General features: G+C 39.1%; 1 long non-coding RNA gene across 1 annotated transcript in view; it reads right to left on the bottom strand.

Annotated features, from left to right (window-relative positions):
• The window catches only part of LOC120638534, a 70504-nt gene extending 52655 nt beyond the window's left edge, over window positions 1-17849 (bottom strand). The window contains exon 1 of the long non-coding RNA XR_005660234.1: window positions 17796-17849. This is a non-coding gene — a long non-coding RNA (uncharacterized LOC120638534). The remainder of the gene's footprint in view (window positions 1-17795) is intronic.
• Window positions 17850-19039: the final 1190 nt, after the last annotated feature.

Below are 19039 nucleotides of genomic sequence, written 5' to 3'. Positions count from 1 at the left end.
TTCAAGGCATGTGAAACAGAGCAAAGAAAAAGTAGGGGTACTAACAGAGAATTTTAATAAATAAAAGGGGAGAAAGGACTTGTTGTGGTCTTATTGCCTCTTTGCCAATTCATTATTAACTGACAAATAGGAAGACTAATGATGAGAACACATAACTGGCTGCTTTTCTCAGTCTCATCATTAAGCCACTGTAGCATTTTTTTTTATCCTTCACTCTTCATACTTCTGGAGCTGAAGCGTCAGAGAAATCTAGCTGATAGTTTTCAATATAATTGGACTTGGTTGCGGGTTCTGTAATATGCCTGTCTGTGCTAGTGGATTTATCTCTGGTTTATTGCTTCTGTGACCAGGTTAGTGGAATCTATATAAATATACTTCTGCTATAGGAAATTGCTATATGTTTTGAAAAATTTAATATACAAAGAACTGGACAGTTCAGGAAAATAATTTCCTATGAAAGGGTTCTTAGTTTTATTTTCCTTATGAATAATTTGATAGATTTAAATATTTCAGTGTTATCTCTCATTACCACAGTGGCTTTTTTTCAGACACACTGCAAGCAATTAGTGTACAATTTAATAATTGCATTTTTCAATATTGACAGTTGAAATTGTCTCTTATTCTGCTGTTTTCTCCCAATGATTTATACCTAAACTTTTTTTTCACATCAATCAGGTTCTATGTACTGGACTAGCCTGACTCATTGTATTCTCCCTGAAGGAACCACAGTAAAGAACTATCCCAGCGATCCTTTTATGAATCTCTCCACAGGACAGAATAACGCAATACATCAGAGTGGCTACTTTGGAGATTTGACCTGTCGGATTCATGTAAGAACTCATTTATGTCAAGGCTTTACATGGACCCCTAGTAGTGTTTGAAGAGAGCAGCAAAGCAAAGCCTGTAAAATCTTTGATGCTCTTCAAAACCGTGCAAGGAATGAAAATAGAAACACTCTCAGAACTACGACATTGTGACCATTGAGAATGAGGCAAAACTTTAGAGTTTGAAATGTTCCTTTGTTTTTCATTTATCCTTGAGTTGAAGCACCAAGAAGCCAAAGCATTGACTGAATTTAAATTGGGTGTTCTAATAACATAGTTTATCTTGGACTATCTTCTGGGGACATTACAGAAATAGGATGGCGAGGAGGCTAGCCTTAGGTGCAGTGGACAAAAGGAGGATGGAAAATCAACAGGAGAAGCTCTCTCAACTTTTCCATTTTCCCTGCTCTAATGATAACAATGCTAAATCTAGTATCTGTTAAGTGCTTTCCAGGTGCCATGCACCATACTAAGTACTGGAGTAGGTAGACATCGATCCTGTCCCACATGAGGCTAACTATACTTACAAGAGAGAATCAGCATTCAATACCCATTTTATAGATGAGGAAAGTGAGACACTGAGAAGTTAAGTAATATGCTCAAGGTCAGATAGCAGTCAAGTGGTGGAACCAGGACTCGAATCCAGGTCCTCTGATGTCCAGGATAATCCTCTTTTTACTAAATTGTGCAGCTTCTCTAAATCTTTCACCCTGAACAAATTCTCTGCTTTCACTCAAGACCATCACTCTCCCAGGGATTGTCCCTCTAGTGGGATCACCACTGGATTTGACTTCAGAGGCTGAAAACAGAAAATCAAATAAAGTAACTTCAACTACTAATCTTGCCATTCAGGTTTTTGCCATTCAAACCTGTTAATTCATTTATCTTGTCTGTTACTATTTTAGTTTCTATCCCCTATAGCCTCTAAGGTCCTTGTGTACAGGGATCATGTTTACCCTCCCAAACATTTAGTTCAGTATTCTCTAAGTGCTTAATATAGTCCATTGACTGATTGATTAATTGAACCCAGCCATTACCGTATGACACAATGCTGCAGCTGGACTCAGTAGAAACCTTATTATTCACATGCCAATTTAGGGTTGGACACTGGAGAATGTTCACTATGTCCAGGTTTATTCATTCAGTCATTTGTATTTATTGGGTGCCTACTGTGTACAAAGCACTATACTAAGCTCTTGGGAGACTATACTAGAACAATGAACAGACACATTCCTGCCCACAACGAGCTCCCAGTCTAGAGAGAGAGCTTGAGAAAGTCATCTCCCAGAAAGCTGACTGATGGAGAATCTCACCATCACCTTAAATGCTTAAATGTACTAGTACAGCACTAGATTGTATGTTTATTGAGGGCAGACCATGTGTGCCTTGCTACTGTCGTGCTTCCCCAAGCACTTAGTACAGTACCTAGCACTCAGTTGGTGCTCAATAAATGCCCTTGATTGATTGATAGAGAAAATAGAAGAAAAGAGCAAATGAAAGACTGGGGGAGGGACATGCTTCCTTCCCCACTGCCCCCTCCTCTTCTTCCACTCATTGACTCTGGATGACACACAGCTCAGGAGGGCCATTTCACCAGACATCAACACTGCTCCTTCTTTTCAGGTTGTGTTCACGGTGGCCCCAGTGTCTACTGACTGGCCTGGCCTGGATCGTGTCTCCTCTAGAGCAGTTGGGCCCATGTGTCTGAACTGTGGCTGGTGTGTCAAGTGCTGCAGGGCCCTGAGCTTGCAGGACAGGAACAGACACATTCCATGGATTTTCCCTTTGAAAGGCGGGAGGTACATACTGGCATGTCACATGCCTCCCTCTAACTCTGATCGTTTCCCCCACGTAATATATGTGCATCTCAACTAGCCATCTTTTTTCTTTAAAAGTGGTGCAACACAGGTGTGTTCTGAAGAACCCAAGGCAGAGAGTCAGATTGAAATTTCTACCATGTGCCCCAAAACCGGGCACCAGGTCATCTTAGCCCCCCGGTAAGTGCCCCACCCTTCTCTTTGACATCATTCTCAAAACCCTTCATCTCCATAAACCCTTCTTAAGAGAGTTCAGTTGCAGTAGGTAATTATATCTGGGCCGACTTTTTCTAACCTAGATTACTAACCCTAAGGCCAGAGACCACCTTATGCAAGCTTTACAGTGTTTCAAATACTGAGACACCGAACAAGAAATAATATAACTTCATGCTATTATGTTCCCTACAATTGATCCTTCTTAGCTCAGACCCTCACATGCTTTCTAAACAACTGAAATCATTACTTTCTGTAATCTCCTTTCAGGTTCTTCCAAATATAGTAGAATCTCTTTCCTTTGAGTTTTGAGTTATTACAGAGAAGTACTAACATTCACTTGGCACTTAAAAAATCTCTATGAGTGTTGGTATATTAACCCTCAGTTGTTTGTGAAAATATGAACTGATATCTCTAAAACCCCAAGAGTTGTAAAAAAGAAAGTCTTTTCACATTTGAGGCTTGTTACAACGTGATGATTATAGTTCACTTTAATGATCTCTCTCCATGAGTTCCTCATCTTGTTTTTATCGGTTTAGTCAAAGCTGTGAGACTCAATTAAAATAGATTTGACTAGCTGTCCAATCCACTCCACAGTCACATCTTCATTTGATACTGTTGATTTGACATATGAACTTGCAAAAGTGAACGGAGTGGAGTGCCAGCTTTCACACATGACAACTCTAATTGTTTGCCCATTAAGGGATAGTGGAAGAGAAGGAATCTTCTTGGGAGGAGGAATAAGAGGCACATAAAGGAGGTCCTGAGCATCTCTGATAAGATGAGAAGTCTGCCAGGCTGGGGACTAATTTTTAGAATCAGAAAAGCAGTAATCATGTTCACTGCTGAAGAGACACATTTGTCTATGCTTTTCTTCCACCTTCCAGAAGCAAGCAACTCTTGTGTCCATGCTTACTGCCACCTGCTTCTTTTATGTACAATTGAAATAAAATGTTCTTCCTTTTAAGAAGATGAGCAAAAAAGTCAGAGCCAGCTGAGAACTGCCTTTAAAATACTCAGATTTGGAAATTGTAATTTATTATCTTTCAATTCTTCCAGAAAGATGACGGGAACTAGGGAAAGAGTTCTTAAAACAAAAGGAGATGGCATCACATCTCACCCTCCTCCACTAAATCAATCAATCAAACGATAGTTTTGAGTCACTCCTCTGCATGTTCTATTTGCATTGAAAATTTGGAAAACTAGAGAAATATGTGTATATTTTCCATAGACAATCTGGGACTTAACTCTAAGAAAAAAATTATAAGCTGAGAACTCTATATCATAGCCAGTAAAAAACTGATGCTTTTTTGTAGTGACCATATTGTTTTTCTTATTCTTCAGACTTCTTTGCCACCCAGTCCCCTCCTATCAATCCTTCTAAACTAAGGGGAGCCGTTACCCTGGCATCTCTACTAAGTAACTCGACACTAAATCTAGTGAGTAGCTGTGGACATTTTCTCCATAAACTAAACTTAAATCAGCAGGAGTCCAGCTTCCATCACCTCAACCACCTTTAGGGAGGGCCAGCAATATAAGTCTCAAAAGAGGCAACAAGCACTTTTAAAATGCATTCCTTGATCTAGTTCTCCATCACTAAATTTCAGTGGCTTGCAAGGAAAATGTGTTCTTTTATGTGTCCCTATAAATCTCTCCTTTCAATGCTACATGTTTCCCTTTTATTATAGAGGAGACTAAAAAATTTTAAATAATCAACACAAGCTATATTTTACCTGTTAAAAGATATTGCTTCTCAAATCAGTCTCTCAGAGTGCACAGGCTTTGAAAGCCAAATGTAGAAATATTTCTGAACACCAAAACGCCCTAATTTTTTCAGATCACCGTGCGCATCGGAAGCTCTATAGCCAAGGCAAAGAATTTGAGTCCACCAAGCAACTGACTTGCCTCCATTTTATATCAGCTGAGATTTCTCATTTTGATTAGCATTTTTGCTTGTAAATAACCTAAGCTTGAATTATCCATTTTTCTTCATTTCTCTTTTCTTTTTTATAAGTGTTTCCCAATTCGTAACCTGAGTGCCTCTTTGCATTTCTCCTGTTCAGTACAACATAGCCCCATTGAACTAAAGAAAGTGCATCTCCTTGGAACTTCCCTTTGAGCAATACAACAGATCTGGAAAGTTAAATGGGCTTCCTATGGGAAAGAAATGATTTATCTCTGCTGGTTGTCTTCTTTGTTGACTTAGATTTTGACCCTCTCTGTGGAGCTCATGAAAAAGCTTTCACTTTGAAGGAAAGAATGAAAGAGTCATGGATGAGGCAATAGTTTGGGATGGATTCTGGAAGTTTTGTCTTGGCAGCAGTAGAAGCAATGGTCAATATATTGCATAAAAACTTGTGATTCTTATCAAAATTGACTATCTGCCAAGTGGATTAGGGAGTACACAGAACAGATTGTAGGGCCCCAGAATGAAACCAATCCAAGAACTTCAGTGCATGCCTCAGGAATTTATATACACCACCAAATACCACTAGAAAAAATGAATAGGTTCATCATCATTATCATTATATATATTTATATATATGCACTTTTTTTTATAAATGGTATTAATAAGTGCTTCATTCATTCATTCAATCAATCAAATTTATTGAGCGCTTATTGGGTTCAAAGTTATTACTACATGCCAGGCACTGTTCTAATCACTGAGGTAGATACAAAATAACCTGGTTGGACCCCCAATCTCTCACTGCCTTAATCCCTATTTTACAGATGAGGTAACTGAGGCACACAGAAGTTGTGATTTGTCTAAGGTCACAGAGCAGACAAGTGGAGGAGCCAGGATTAGAACCCATTTCCTTCTAACTCCCAGTTCCCAAAGTTTAACCACTAGGCCACGCTGATTCTCAGTCACCTTTAGGCAGGGATGAGATGCACGCCTCAGACCCCTGCACAAGCTCTTCTTCAATATGAGATACTGAAGAAAACAAGAAGATTTCAAAGATCCCACCAGTATAATCTCTCTTATAGAAAAATGATGAGAAAACTAATTTTACACATTATTAGGGGTCTCATCAATAATGGAATTCCTAACCAGCATTCTCTTAGGCCAAGTACCCAGGTACTGAAAGATGTGGTTAATCATGGAGTCCCAAAATCTCAGTCTGGCATAGTCAATAAAAAACAGTGGAATAGAATTTTGTTGTATGTCAGATGCAGGAGAAGTGCATGAAAGTTAGGTTATAATCCAGTATATTTGTAAACTCCTTAAAGGTAAAGATTGTGTCATCTGTTTAATTGTTTACACAGTAGAAACTGAATTCTGATGATGAGGAGGAGGAAACAAATTGTTGTTTAATACTACAATTATTGCTATTATTATTACTATTAGATACAATGAGAAATCTTGAGATCTCAACACTCTAAAATAATTTTAGTTGCCCTGTTTATCTAGATTTTACCACAAAGATATTTCCAACCAAGGCAGAATTAATAGGGCCTATTTAATCCTTCCTTATCCCCAGTGGAATGAAGCAGCTGTTGGATTAAGCTTCCATCTTGTTAAAAATACTCTTTGCAACCATCCTTGAGGAAGTCATGAGAGATTTGGAAGCTTGTGTTAGAAAAAATTCCAAACCTCTAGGGAACAGTTTCAACTCTACAGGCTGAAAGAATCATTGAAAGTCCTTGAATCAGTCATACAGAAATTTCTATACACTGATGACTCTGATATAAAATCATATCACAAAAAGGCCTACAAATGATTAGGAACTGACTTTCAGAATCAGCAATAAAGATGAGGATAAAACTTTAGGCACTGCCAACAAGGAAGCTCATTATGCAGTTTTTCTACAGCAAAATTTCTGGACATTTCAGAGAATGAAGAGGCTCATATTCATTCATACATTCAATCATATTTATTGAGCACTTACTGTGTGCAAAGCACTGCTCTAAGCAGTTGATGGGTGGGAAGTGAAATGAGTCAAAGATGCCCTCATATGCAACTTACTAAGGGATCAGCAAATGGAGGGCTGCCTTAAGGAAAGAAATGATAAAAAGGGAAGTTTGGATTCAGAGAAGAGGAAATGAGGCTTAGTCAACCTTTGGGAGATGTATTTTTAATAAGTCTTTAATAACAACGATGGTATTTGTTAGTGTTTACTAAGTGCCAAGCACTGTTCTAAGCTCTGGGGTAGATATAAAGTAATCAGGTTAGACGCAGTCCCTTTCCCATATGGGGCTCACAGTCTTAATCCTCATTTTTCCAGATGAGGTAACTGAAACAAGGTGAAGTGAAGTGACTTGCCCAAGGACACACAGCAGACAAATGGTGGAGTCAGGATTAGGATCCAGGTCATTCTGGCTCCCAGGCCCATGCTCTATTTACTATGCCACACTGCTTCTCTTGAAGTCTCTGAAGAGCGGGAGAGTGAATGTGACAGTAAGACTCTTCTCTCTGAGGTGGCTGAAAGCCGAAATAAATTGTTGACAGAGGTTGTAGAGTCTTAAAGGAGGATCCCAAATGCTATGGCAGCATGTATTAAAGAAAGTTAGTAAAGATTAGGCTGGAAGTTTGATGCTGAAATCCATTCATTAAGAGTTGGTTATCTAACATGCTGGAAAAATGGTAAGCCTTAGCTTGCTAAAAATACATTCTGGTTAGTGGAGAATCAGGGTCTCTTTCCACCCTCCAAGGAAAGAACTTTGCACAGGTCATGAAGAGGGTAAAAGAGGGTAATATAAATTAGGAATAAAACCCCTCTATAGAAGCATATTATCTGAGCCCTGGCCAGACTCCAGTTTGGTACTGATGGGGATGCAGGTCCTGGACAAGGTCCCACTGCCAGCTGGGGTTAGAGGGAGAACTATTTGCTAATCTGGCAGGACTCACAGGAAGAGTTGATGTGGAAGAGACCAGGGAACTGGACTTGACTTTCTAAGCTCTCTCCTTGAGACCCAGAGAGGAGTCAAACATATTCTAACTAAGTCAAATGTCCCCCTGAGTGGAGATGTTCCCGACAAGAGATCAATCAGCCAAATTTTATTGTGTTCTGAGATTTTAGGAATGCAGGTTACTAGAACTTTCCAATAAGTAATGTTTTGGATGAGTTTTATAGTAGTAGTCCCATTCTGGATGCCCACCAAACTTTCCAATTTTGAATAAATAAATTGAAAAGATGCTCCAAGAATCCAGGACAGAAACTTTTCTACAAAGCCTTGCTTCTAGCCCTATTAAAGTATATAATCATTCCAGAAATCTGCACCAGCACGAGCATTTCCAAATAATGCCTGTTTGAATAGCACCACTATTCCTTTCTATCTAGCCCGTAGAACATTTTATTATATCCAATTAATTCAGGCACTTTGATGTAGAAATGGCTGAACAGAAGTTCAAACAGCATCATGAATGTTTTTTTTCCTTATGTCTTTATAAGCAGTAATAACGTAAGAAGTTGTAGATGACAAGCTCAAAATGGTAGATGAAAGGAAGGAGCAATGTATTTACTAAATGGATGATTCTCTTGTAGTACCGATATTAAAGTTTGATGGGTCTGGTTGAGCTCCTGCCCTATATTTAGGAGTTGTTGGAAACATTCCTGGGCCAGAGAAGTTAACTAAATGAAGAGAGGAAACATTTTAAACTTTGAAAACACGAGCCTCAAAGGGAGACAAATTAACAAAAGTTCCATTCCCTTTGAACAGGACTGAGTGCTCTTCCACAGCAGAACTAGATCCACAGAGTTCAACTTTTGCGGAGCTGTAAAAGCATTAGAGTACTGCATAAAAGGCCAGGTCCTGCAGATAAGTCACAACTCTTTCCTTCTTTTTTCCTGCTGTTCAGCTCTATTAGTTCAGTATCTGGCAACACAGCATTAGAGTCCCAAAACTTGCTAATTACTATTAGATAGGACAAGTCCCTTGGTGATAGAAACCAATTTTCAGTAATTTGTCCATTCGGTCAGTGGGAAACTTTACCAAGGATCCACCGATAATTTGCCAAAAACAGTTACTTTTTGATGAAGATGGAACTCTCCAGGTATCTCTGTGTGACCTGATATGAAAAAACCACTCTTGAGGAGCATCTATCGTTTGGAAAATTCACATCTAGTTCAAGAGGCACTTTGGAAACCTCACAGTCAAAGCAAAAGGATGAGAGTCACTTTTCAAGTTAGAAGCAGTGGTGAATTCACATATATTTAAAAGTCAAGGCCAAGAGGTAATATGAACATTTCTCTTTATCTTTCCCCTCAGAGGCAGTTCTGTGGAATCTGTTTTCCAGCTACACTCATTCTGGTCATAACATATGTTTTCAATTCAGAGTTGGGGACATTCTTCCGACCAATGCGGGCCTTTTTAAGTTTGCTACACTGTGTTAGTGAAGGAAGTGCACTGGAAGTGGGTGGGGTTACTACCTGCAGCACGGATTCTCCTTACTGTTAGGTTTCTTAAGAATCCAATCCCCATGTTATATGGGCGAATGGCTGTATCAGTTGCATTCTGGATGAATCTCATTACAGTTGGGTAGCAAAACGATTAAACTCTGATCACTCACATGATAACCTCCACCCTGATTATTCGCTGGTTCTACAAATTATAATTAACTGCTAATTATAGTAGCCACTTAAGTGTGACAAATAGCATTGACAACATGACAGTGTCATCGTCTGCCCTTGAAAAATATTGCCCAAGATGAAATTGCAACACACAGAAACTGAAAAGATGAAAATGCCAATCTTGGTAGATCTCCCAGTGCCTCCGCTTCGTCTCCACCAAACTGTTTTTATGATGGTGGTGCCAAAACAGCAAAGAACATATTTGATGTGTTGATCCCTAAAGTTAAGTATGTCCATGTGCACACCATCCCTTTCTCCACCTGCTCTTTTTCATGTCTGGATCATGAAAATGGCTCCTATTTCACATCAATCTTTCATCTCACCTCTATGATCAGTGTGTTAATAAGAAATATCTAGGTGCTGTTGGCTTCATCTATGATCGCAGCCGTGACAGTGCAAAGGTAGTTCTCTTGGAAAGAAGCAAGCTGAAAAGTAGCTCTCTTCAAAGTTCAAAGAAATATCCAACATCAAACAACAGAGGACTTTTTTTTTATTCAGAGCATTTCCGTTTCAGTAAATATTATGTAATTGACTCTTTGCCTCTCACCACATTCAATTTATAAAGAGGCCAAATCCAGCCTTTGGCTATTTCCATCCCTTTCCCTTTGCTAGAAGTCGCTTGGGCACACAGAAAGGACAGAATCAGTTCCTTTGATTCATTTTTAATCGGAAGGAGGGAAAAGATATTATGCTAGAGTCGTGGGGGTTTTCTTCTCTTCATTTTCCGTGTGGGCAGGGAACATTCTTGCCAACTCTATTGCCTTGTTGCACATAAATTATAGTACTTAGAGCTTACTATGTGCCAAACACTGTTATAAGCACTAGGGTAAATGCAAGTCAGTCAGTTTGGACATGGTCCCCTGTCCACCTGGTGCTCACAGTCTTAATCCCCATCTTAAAGATGAGTAAGTGAGGCAAAGAGAAGTCAAATGACTTACACAAGGTCACACAGCAGACACGTGACAGAGCTAGGATTAGAACCTCAGGTCTCTTCACTTTCAGGCCCATGTGCTTTCCACTGACCATGCTGCTTCGTCTCCCAGACAGTACAGTGAGTGCTCTGCACACAGTAAGTGCTCAGTAAATACCATTCGTTTGATTGATACCTTCCTGTTCCAGGCCTGGTTAAAAGAAGAAACTGTCTTATGGCTCAAATTATAATGCCTCCAAGAATAAAGAATCTAACTTGGTCACCCAGTCTTTCCCCAAAGAACAGTCATTTTGAAGAGGGCCAAAAATGTTTAAAAAAAAATCACCTCAAGCAACCTTTAAAATGAAATTTATCATTATACCTATTTCATTAATGGGAAGAAAGAGAAAGAGCTAAAGCAACTACAGCTCACAGACCTCTGAATTCCTAACTCAATGCATTTTCCTCAAGATTGTGGTTCCTCAGTAACATTAGGTCAAATTGAATAATTATTTATACTTTTGAATTAAGGCATTTTGAAGCCCAGCCAGATGGAAGAGGCAGTTAGAGGCTCTGACCTCTTGCTTGTTTCATGTAGTGATCAAAGAGTGATCAAAGAAGCAAAATTTTTTCTTAAACCTGCCTTCTACCTGGGCTGCAAGAAAGAAGGAGCTATCTGGATTGTAGTTCCTGATCTCATGGCAGGGTCTAAAACTAGATTTAGATCCAGATCCTCAAAACCTCTCTCAGGGTCTCCCTCAGAGCCCAGTTCCTAAAGCAAAGATTGAAGGCTTAAATCATTCAACTCATCCTAGGATCCAAAAACAGGACTCTGTGATGCTGTAGGTAGTTCATAACAGTGGTGGATTGTCACTGTGTCTTTTTAGACTTGTTCCTGCCCCGTCTTGTCTTAGGCTGTTGAGTTATCTCCCACCCATGGCTATGCTATGGGCTCATCTCTCCTAAAATGCCCCACCTCCATCTGCAATCATTCTGGTAGAGTTTTCTGGTAAAAATACGGAAGTGGTAACCTGATATCTCCTTCAGCGGAGTAGATTTGAGTCTCCACTCTCGACTGTCTCCCATGCTGCTACTTCCCAGCACTAGTAAGTTTTGATCTGTAGTAGATTGCCTTCCATCTGCTAGCCACTGCCCAGGCCAGGAATGGGATGGATTTGCCTCCACTTGACTCTCCCTCCCGTAGTTGGGACTGGTAGAATACTGGAAACTCTCCAGGTGTGACCTGAGAGAGGAGTTCCTGCCCCTTAATTTAGTAGTTAAAAACTGCATATTTTTGGCATTTACTGAGCGTTTACCATGTGCTGAGCACTCCCTCAAGTGTTGGGGTGACTAGAAAGTAAACAGTACAGACATCGTCCTTTTCCCTCAGGCAGTGACAGTCTTCAGTCTCATGTATGTGCCTGTAATGCTCTTAGGATGAACTCATTTCCAGATCTTCCTGCCATTCAAGGAATCCCACCACCCAGCACTCTACAAACCATCTGTGTGGCCATATAGTTCGTCCCTTAGAAATCGAGCTCCATTTGGAATGAGGATTGTGTTAAATTTGATTATTTTGTACCTTAGCACAGTGCTTGAGCCCCTTTAATATCTTTTCATGAAATATCACAATTAGCATTATGTTTTACTTTCAGTTAGTAGAGTAGGGTTTGCAGGTGAAGAAGTGCATATTATTAGGTTTGTAGTCATTAACCGCTCAATAAATAACATCGATCAATTTGTTAAATCAATTTTTTTCCCTCTTCCTTCAAATCAGTCACTCTAGGAAGAGGTTGTTATACCTGCAGCACTAGCTTCCAAGCTGCATATACACTAAAAACAGATGTGCCACCTTGACATGTCAGATTGTAAGACTCTTAGAGCACAATTCGCCAATTTGCATTTAATAGAATCATTTAATTTGTGTAAAGTGCTTGAAAGTAAATAGGCTATATGAGCATGAATGTTTTATATACCAGACAGAATTGTTTGTTATATGAATTATATGTATCTGGGAGTAATTGCTCTTATAAATCTTTGATCTGTATCAGTATATATAGTGTAGAAAATGGCTAATATTCCCATATTCCAATCAACAGTCGTTACTTATGGAAAAATGCTGATCACACAAAACAAAGCCAAGCTAAACATTGGCCAGAAAATGAGTCTATGGCTTCTACTTTCATAAATACATAATAGAGTCATTATTAATAAAGTCCTACTTACATCAGCAAAGTGTCACTTTCACGGTTAAAAAAACAACCCTATGGGCCTTGGACCGTAATTTAATTAGCCAAAGATTTTATTTCAATGATCAAAAATTCCTAATTAGAATTTGGAAACACATTTTATAATTCTGGACAGGCAAACTAAACATTGGTCAAGGCTTTTGTTTCTGAAATAGGCATTCATTTTACATTAAAGGTGCGATTACTGTAATTGAAAAGCATACACTGCGTAGTCAGTGCACATCTTATCAACCCAAGTTCCCACTTTATTACATCAACAACACTTGCTCTGAGGTTCTTCAACAAACAGAGGTGGGGTGTGTGTCTGTGTAATAATGCGATGAGAAAAAATAACAGGAGGCATCACAGTAAAAGTCTTTAGAGACTACAAATCTGGGAAGAGATAGGTGTAAGAAGATCTGGTGGTAACAAGGAACCTTGCCTATCCAGAGTCTGCTGAAAAATGCAATATGGCAATATGGTCTATAATATGGCAGGCCATAGATCATCAGAATAATTTCCTAGGGATGAAATTCAAAGAATCACTTGGGGATAAATATTCTTTCTACATCTTGCAACATGGAAGGAAAACCATGGAAGTCATCATAGGATGATCCTTTGCAAGATTTTAGGGGAAGGAAAGGGAAGATAAAGAAAATCACTCAGCATAAAGTATTAGGTATTTAACTGAATGACTTTAATATTATTTAACAGGCTCTGGTATCAGAAGGACCTAGGTTCTAATCTCATCGACATACCTGCTGTGTGACCTTCAGCAAATGATGTCAAGTCTCTGTGCCTCAGTTATCTAAGCTGTATAATGGGGAGTAAGACTATGAGGCCTATGTGGGACATGTGCTGTGTCCAAACTGATTAGCTTGTATCTACTCTAGTATTTAGAACAGTGCTTGGCACATAGTAAGCACTTAACCAAGGGCCATTTAAAAAATGGTTAAAACACTAATAGGAAAGATCCAAAGAAAGGAAAGTCTAAAAGAAAAAGAGATCAAGTAAATCAGTTGTACTCCACAAAGTTCCATATTTCAGGCACAAACTCACCACAGCATAGGAAAGACAGGGAGGGTTAACAAGAGGCAAAGAGCCTGCAATCTGAAGGACAAATGGCAAAGCTCCATAAGGTAGGAAAAAGTGGGTTGAATATTAGGATTGTAGAGAAATTATTTAAGCACTAAATAAGGAAATGGTTGGTAGAGTGCCAGACTGTGAATTCCTTGTGGAAAGGGAATGTGTTTACCAACTCTATTGTATTCTACTCTCTCAAGGACTTAGTACAGGGATTTGCATGTAATAAGAGCTCAGTAAAAACCATTGACTGATGGCTTTAATAATAATAATGATAATGATGATGGTATTTGTTAAACACTTACTTTGTGCCAAGCACTGTTCTAAGCACTAGGGTAGATACAAGGTAATCAGGTTGTCCCACGTAGGGCTCACAGTCATAATCCCCATTTTACAAAGGGGGTAACTGAGACACAGAGAAGTTAAGTGACTTGTTCAAAGTCACACAGCCAATAAGTGGTGGAGTTGGGATTAGAACCCATGACTTCTGACTCCAAGCCTGGGAGTCCTGTTCTTTCCACTAAGCCACGCTGCTTCTCTACAGCATCTCTGCAGCATTTACATCTATCGCCTCAACTTTCCTCCAGTTCTCTCTTTGACCCCTTCCAATCTGGGTTCCATCCACTCCACTCCACAGAAACTTGACTCTCTAAGGTCACTGATGATCTGGCCAAATCCACTGGCCTCTACTTTATTCTAATCCTTAACTCTTAGCTGCCTTCAACACAGAAAACCATGGCTTCACTGATCTGCCCTCTCCCCATTCTATTTCTCTGATAGCTCTTTTTTATGGTATTTGTTAAGTGGTGACTGTGGGCCAAACACCGTACTAATGATGGGGTAGATACAAGATAATCAGGTTGGGCACAGTTCCTGTCACACATGGGCCTCACAGTCTTAATCGCCATTTCCAGGTGCAGTAACTGAGGCACAGAGAAGTTAAGTTACTTGGCAAGTTCACACAACGGACAAGTGGCTGAGCATGGTTCAGATCACAGTTCTCTGACTCCCAGATCCATGCTCTATTCCTAGGCCTTGCTGTTTCTCATTGTTTTTCACCAGCTCTTTCTCTGCATCCCATTCTGTAACTGTGGGAGTCCCTCAAGGCTCATTTCTGAGTCCTCTTCTATTCTCCATCTACCATCCCATCCTCTTGACAACTCTTCTGCTCCCACACAGCTTCAACTACCTCTCTATGTGGATGGATTCCCCAAATATTAACCTCCTCCAGTCGTGACCCCTCTCCTCCATAGTCTCACATTCCTTCTGCCTTTAGACGTGTCTTATTGTCCCAAAGGATAACTCTTCAACTTACCACCCAAATCCTTCCTCTGCAACTTTCCCTAAAATGGAGACAACACCACAAATCTCCTTGCTTCATAAGCCCATGACTCTGGCATTATCCCAACTCATCTCTCTCATTCAACCTAAATATCAGTCTCGTCACCAAAAACTGTTGTTTTACTTTGCACTTCTATAATTGCCCCCAAACTGTTTGACGACACACTGATTTAAGCACTATATTACATCTCAACCACTGCAGTCAGCCTCCCTTGCTAACCTCCCCGCTGCCTGCTTCTCTTCTCTTCAGTCCTTACTCACTCTGCGCCCAGATCATTTTCTCAAAAGCCACACCTTCTTTCCTCAAAAACCTCCAATGGGTAGCCACCCTGTCTTCACAAGCAAATAGAAACTTCCTTGCATTGACTTTAAGGCACTCAATCACCCTCTTTCCATCTCACCTTACCTCACTGGTCTCCTAAATACAACCTCAACCTCTTTCTATCCACCACTGCCAGCAATACAGTAGACTGTGGGCTCCTGATGAGATCATGACTACATTCTCTACAGTGCTCTGCACAAAGTAAGTGCTCAATATATAGCGTTGATTGATTGATGGTTTGCTAGAGTTCACACCTACCTAAAAGAGACTCAGCTCCTATTCGCCTTAACATAATTTGGGACCAAAATCAAGTATCAACAAAATCTTCTCGGCCCCCATTTAGCTATTTCAAATGATATGAAGATTACTTTCAGGCATCGAAAGATTCAGAAAGGACATGGAGTAGACCTTTGGGAAAAGTATGTTCGTGAGTCTTCTTTCGTCTTTTTTTCTTTTCTTTATCAGAGCTTTACCTATTTATTGTAGACTACTTGTTCGTCTATCAATGGAAGATCTTTTAATTATCTTTTAACTGAGACACAACTTGCTTCATTTTAGATCTTGAAGGCCTCGTTAACCTTTCACACTTCAAAAGTAATACTGAGCATAAAAGAATTATAGATGTCAAAGAAGATCCCTTGAGTGGAGCTTCATGTTTCTGCAGTGCAACTGCACCTGAAAAATAATCAGATTATTACATATTTTTGTTCCTGAATAAAACAGAGCTCAATCCATTTAATGAAAGTGGAAAGTAGATTGAACTAAATATGTCTCATAAACCTAGATGTTATCTCAGAGCTAACTTAATAAACAAAACTGTAAAGGCAAAGTTTTTTTTTCTGCATACTAAATTCCTGCTGCACAGTAACTCTTAAAACCATCTCTAGAGTCAACCCAGCCAAGAAATAAACAGAACAAAGACCAAAAAAATTGAACATGCTTAGAGAAGGGCAAATGTAAAGTGAAAACCAATATGGGAAATTACAGTATCTTTAAAGTATTAAAAATTATGCATTCAATATGTTTTCATTAAAAATCATTATCAATAAAAATACCAAAACAGAATAATAAAATGCTACACATTTTAATTTTTTTCCCAATCATTTATAAAATGTTTCATCACTGCAGTACATCTATCTCTATGCTTTCCAAGAGTACTGGGCTAAGAGAAATAATGCATAGGGTGCAGCTAAATGGAGAAAAATTTCAGATGTGAAAACTGTGGATAAAATTTTATACTAGGGATTTTTTTCAACAACACACTACTATTCATTTTATTTGCATTTTAATAGTTACCCTAGTTCAAAACTTAAAATAGTAGATTTTTCCCTGCTGCTCTTTAAAGGCTATATTATAATTTTGAGGAAGCATCATACATAATTACAGTTAATAGACACAGAATTGATTGAAACACTTAACGGAAACAAAAAGCCTAGACAATAATTTTGGTAAAGCATGTTATTGCAACAATAAGCCCCCAATGAGTTTGTTCTTAAATCTCCTAATTAATTTTTAATTAAAAAGCTCAAAGATGCTATTATACTTGTTGTTGTAAATGGCTGCCTTATATAAGTGTAAATGATTTAGCAGCTTAGACAAATTTCACCCATTAAAATCTATGATAATGGGAACCAGTGTTTTCAGTATTTTTGAGATTTAGAGAGAGCCAGAAACCACTACTTAGAGTAAATATCAGATGGAAAAATGTTTTTCAATTTCTTAGAGATTAACTTTATATGCCACTTAATGTCTGTAACGTAATTTGTGCCCAAGGTTTTAGTTAAATCGTTATTATTATCACTGTTAGTATTATTATTACATTTGTTATGCACTTCCCATGTGTTAAACACTGTTATGAAGCATGAGGTAGACACAATTTAAATCAGGTCACACATAGTTTCTGTCCCACACAGGGCTCACAGTCTACATAGGATTAGGACCTAACCTCCTACCGTCTGCCATGTTTCTACTGTGTGAACCTTGGACAAGTCATTTAACTTCTCTGTGCCTCATTTACCTCACCTGTAAAATGAGGATTAAGACTTTAAGCCCCATGTGGAACATGGACTGTGACCATCCTGATTAGCTTGTATCTATTCCAGCGCTTACTAAAGTGCCTGGCAAATAGTAAACACTTAACTAAATACCATTTAAAAAAAATACAGGGAATGAATTCCCATTTTACAGATGAGGAAACTGAGGCAGAGAGAAGTGGCTTGCCCAAGGTCACAGGGCAGGCAATGACAGAGCCAAGATTAGAACCCAGGCCCTCTGACTCCTAGGCCCTTACTCTTTCCACTAAACCATGCTACTCCCCTTTACTTAAATGAATTTATAGCTAAATATAATCTGTACATTTACCCAGTAAATTGTATTTTCTACTTTTCAACAGGCAAAGGGGCATTTTGCTTCTTTAAATGATGAATTTCTATTATTCCTAGTCTAGCAGCTCCTCAAAAAGTAAATTAAAATGCCCCCCACTCACCAAATCACACCACCAGACATTTCCATGCTCTTCATTTTAACATCTCTATATATCTAATACAGCAAGAGACCATTGTAATCCAGTAATTGAAACACTGTGTTGCTGTGGGGATGTTAGTGATGTCACAAACGGAGAATTATTAATAGCACAAAGAACAGCAAGTGTCTCTTTTCAAAGCACTTTCTTAATAACAGAAGAAAAATGGTTTCAGTGAAGGTGAAAGGAATTTGATTTCTTATGCTTTTACCAAGAACTGCAATGGAATTGTCTGTAATAAGGTACTATTTTTCTTCATCCACATAGAGGGAATGAGGCCTTAAATTATAGTCTTAAATTTTTAACATCATATTTATAAGTTGTACTTTTAATGATAAAGATAAGAATTTGGTTAATGAGAGCAGGTTTGTGAGTCCATGTAGCTTATTTATCAAACTGTTTTTATTTTCAAATGCAGGGTTCAGTTCTGGCTAAAAATTCCAAGCAAAGTTGCAACATTAAACTGAGTCAAAATAACTTATCTCTGGCATAGAGAACAGGAAGCAGCATGACCCCTTCCTTCTATTCCCAGCTCCTATTACCCCATAAAGATTAAATTTCTATTCCAGCATTTTCACCTTACCCTCTAGACTGTAAACTTATTGAAAGGGGGAACTGCATCTGTTATATTGTTGTACTGTACTCTCCCAAGTGCTTAGTAGAGTGCTCTGGCCACGTTGATCCTCAATAAATACGATTGACTGCCTGACTGACTTCTGCGGAGTTAGGCAACACTGGCTGGTAAGCCAGGCTAATTTCCAGGAAACTAGGCCATTGGGAAAAATCTTTTAGAGTCAAGATTTCTGAATATTAGTAAAGCTGGCAGTACACCGAGGAGACTCTATCCCAGCCTGCCTTCCACCACACTGGTGGGAAATAATAATGATGATATTTGTTAAGTGCTTACCATGTGTCAAGCACTGTTCTAAGCGTTGGGGGAGATACCAGGTAATCAGGTTGTCACACGTGGGGATCAGAGTCTTAATCTCCATTTTACATATGAGGTAACTGAGGCACAGAGAAGCTAATGACTTGCCCAGAGTCACACAGATGACAAGTGGCAGAGCAGGGATTAGAACCCATGACCTCTGACTCCTAAACCCGTCCTCTTTCCACTAAGCCACGCTGCTTCTTAAGGAAGAGAAAAGCACACACAGCTTGAGGCCTCCACATGGCTGGTGGCCTCTCAAGTGGTTGCTGTGACTATG

The sequence above is a fragment of the Ornithorhynchus anatinus genome, chromosome 8 (assembly GCF_004115215.2).
Source record: "Ornithorhynchus anatinus isolate Pmale09 chromosome 8, mOrnAna1.pri.v4, whole genome shotgun sequence".
Lineage (NCBI taxonomy): Eukaryota > Metazoa > Chordata > Mammalia > Monotremata > Ornithorhynchidae > Ornithorhynchus > Ornithorhynchus anatinus.
Note: the sequence above shows the minus strand (reverse complement) of the source record. Positions and strands in the feature narration are given on the sequence as shown.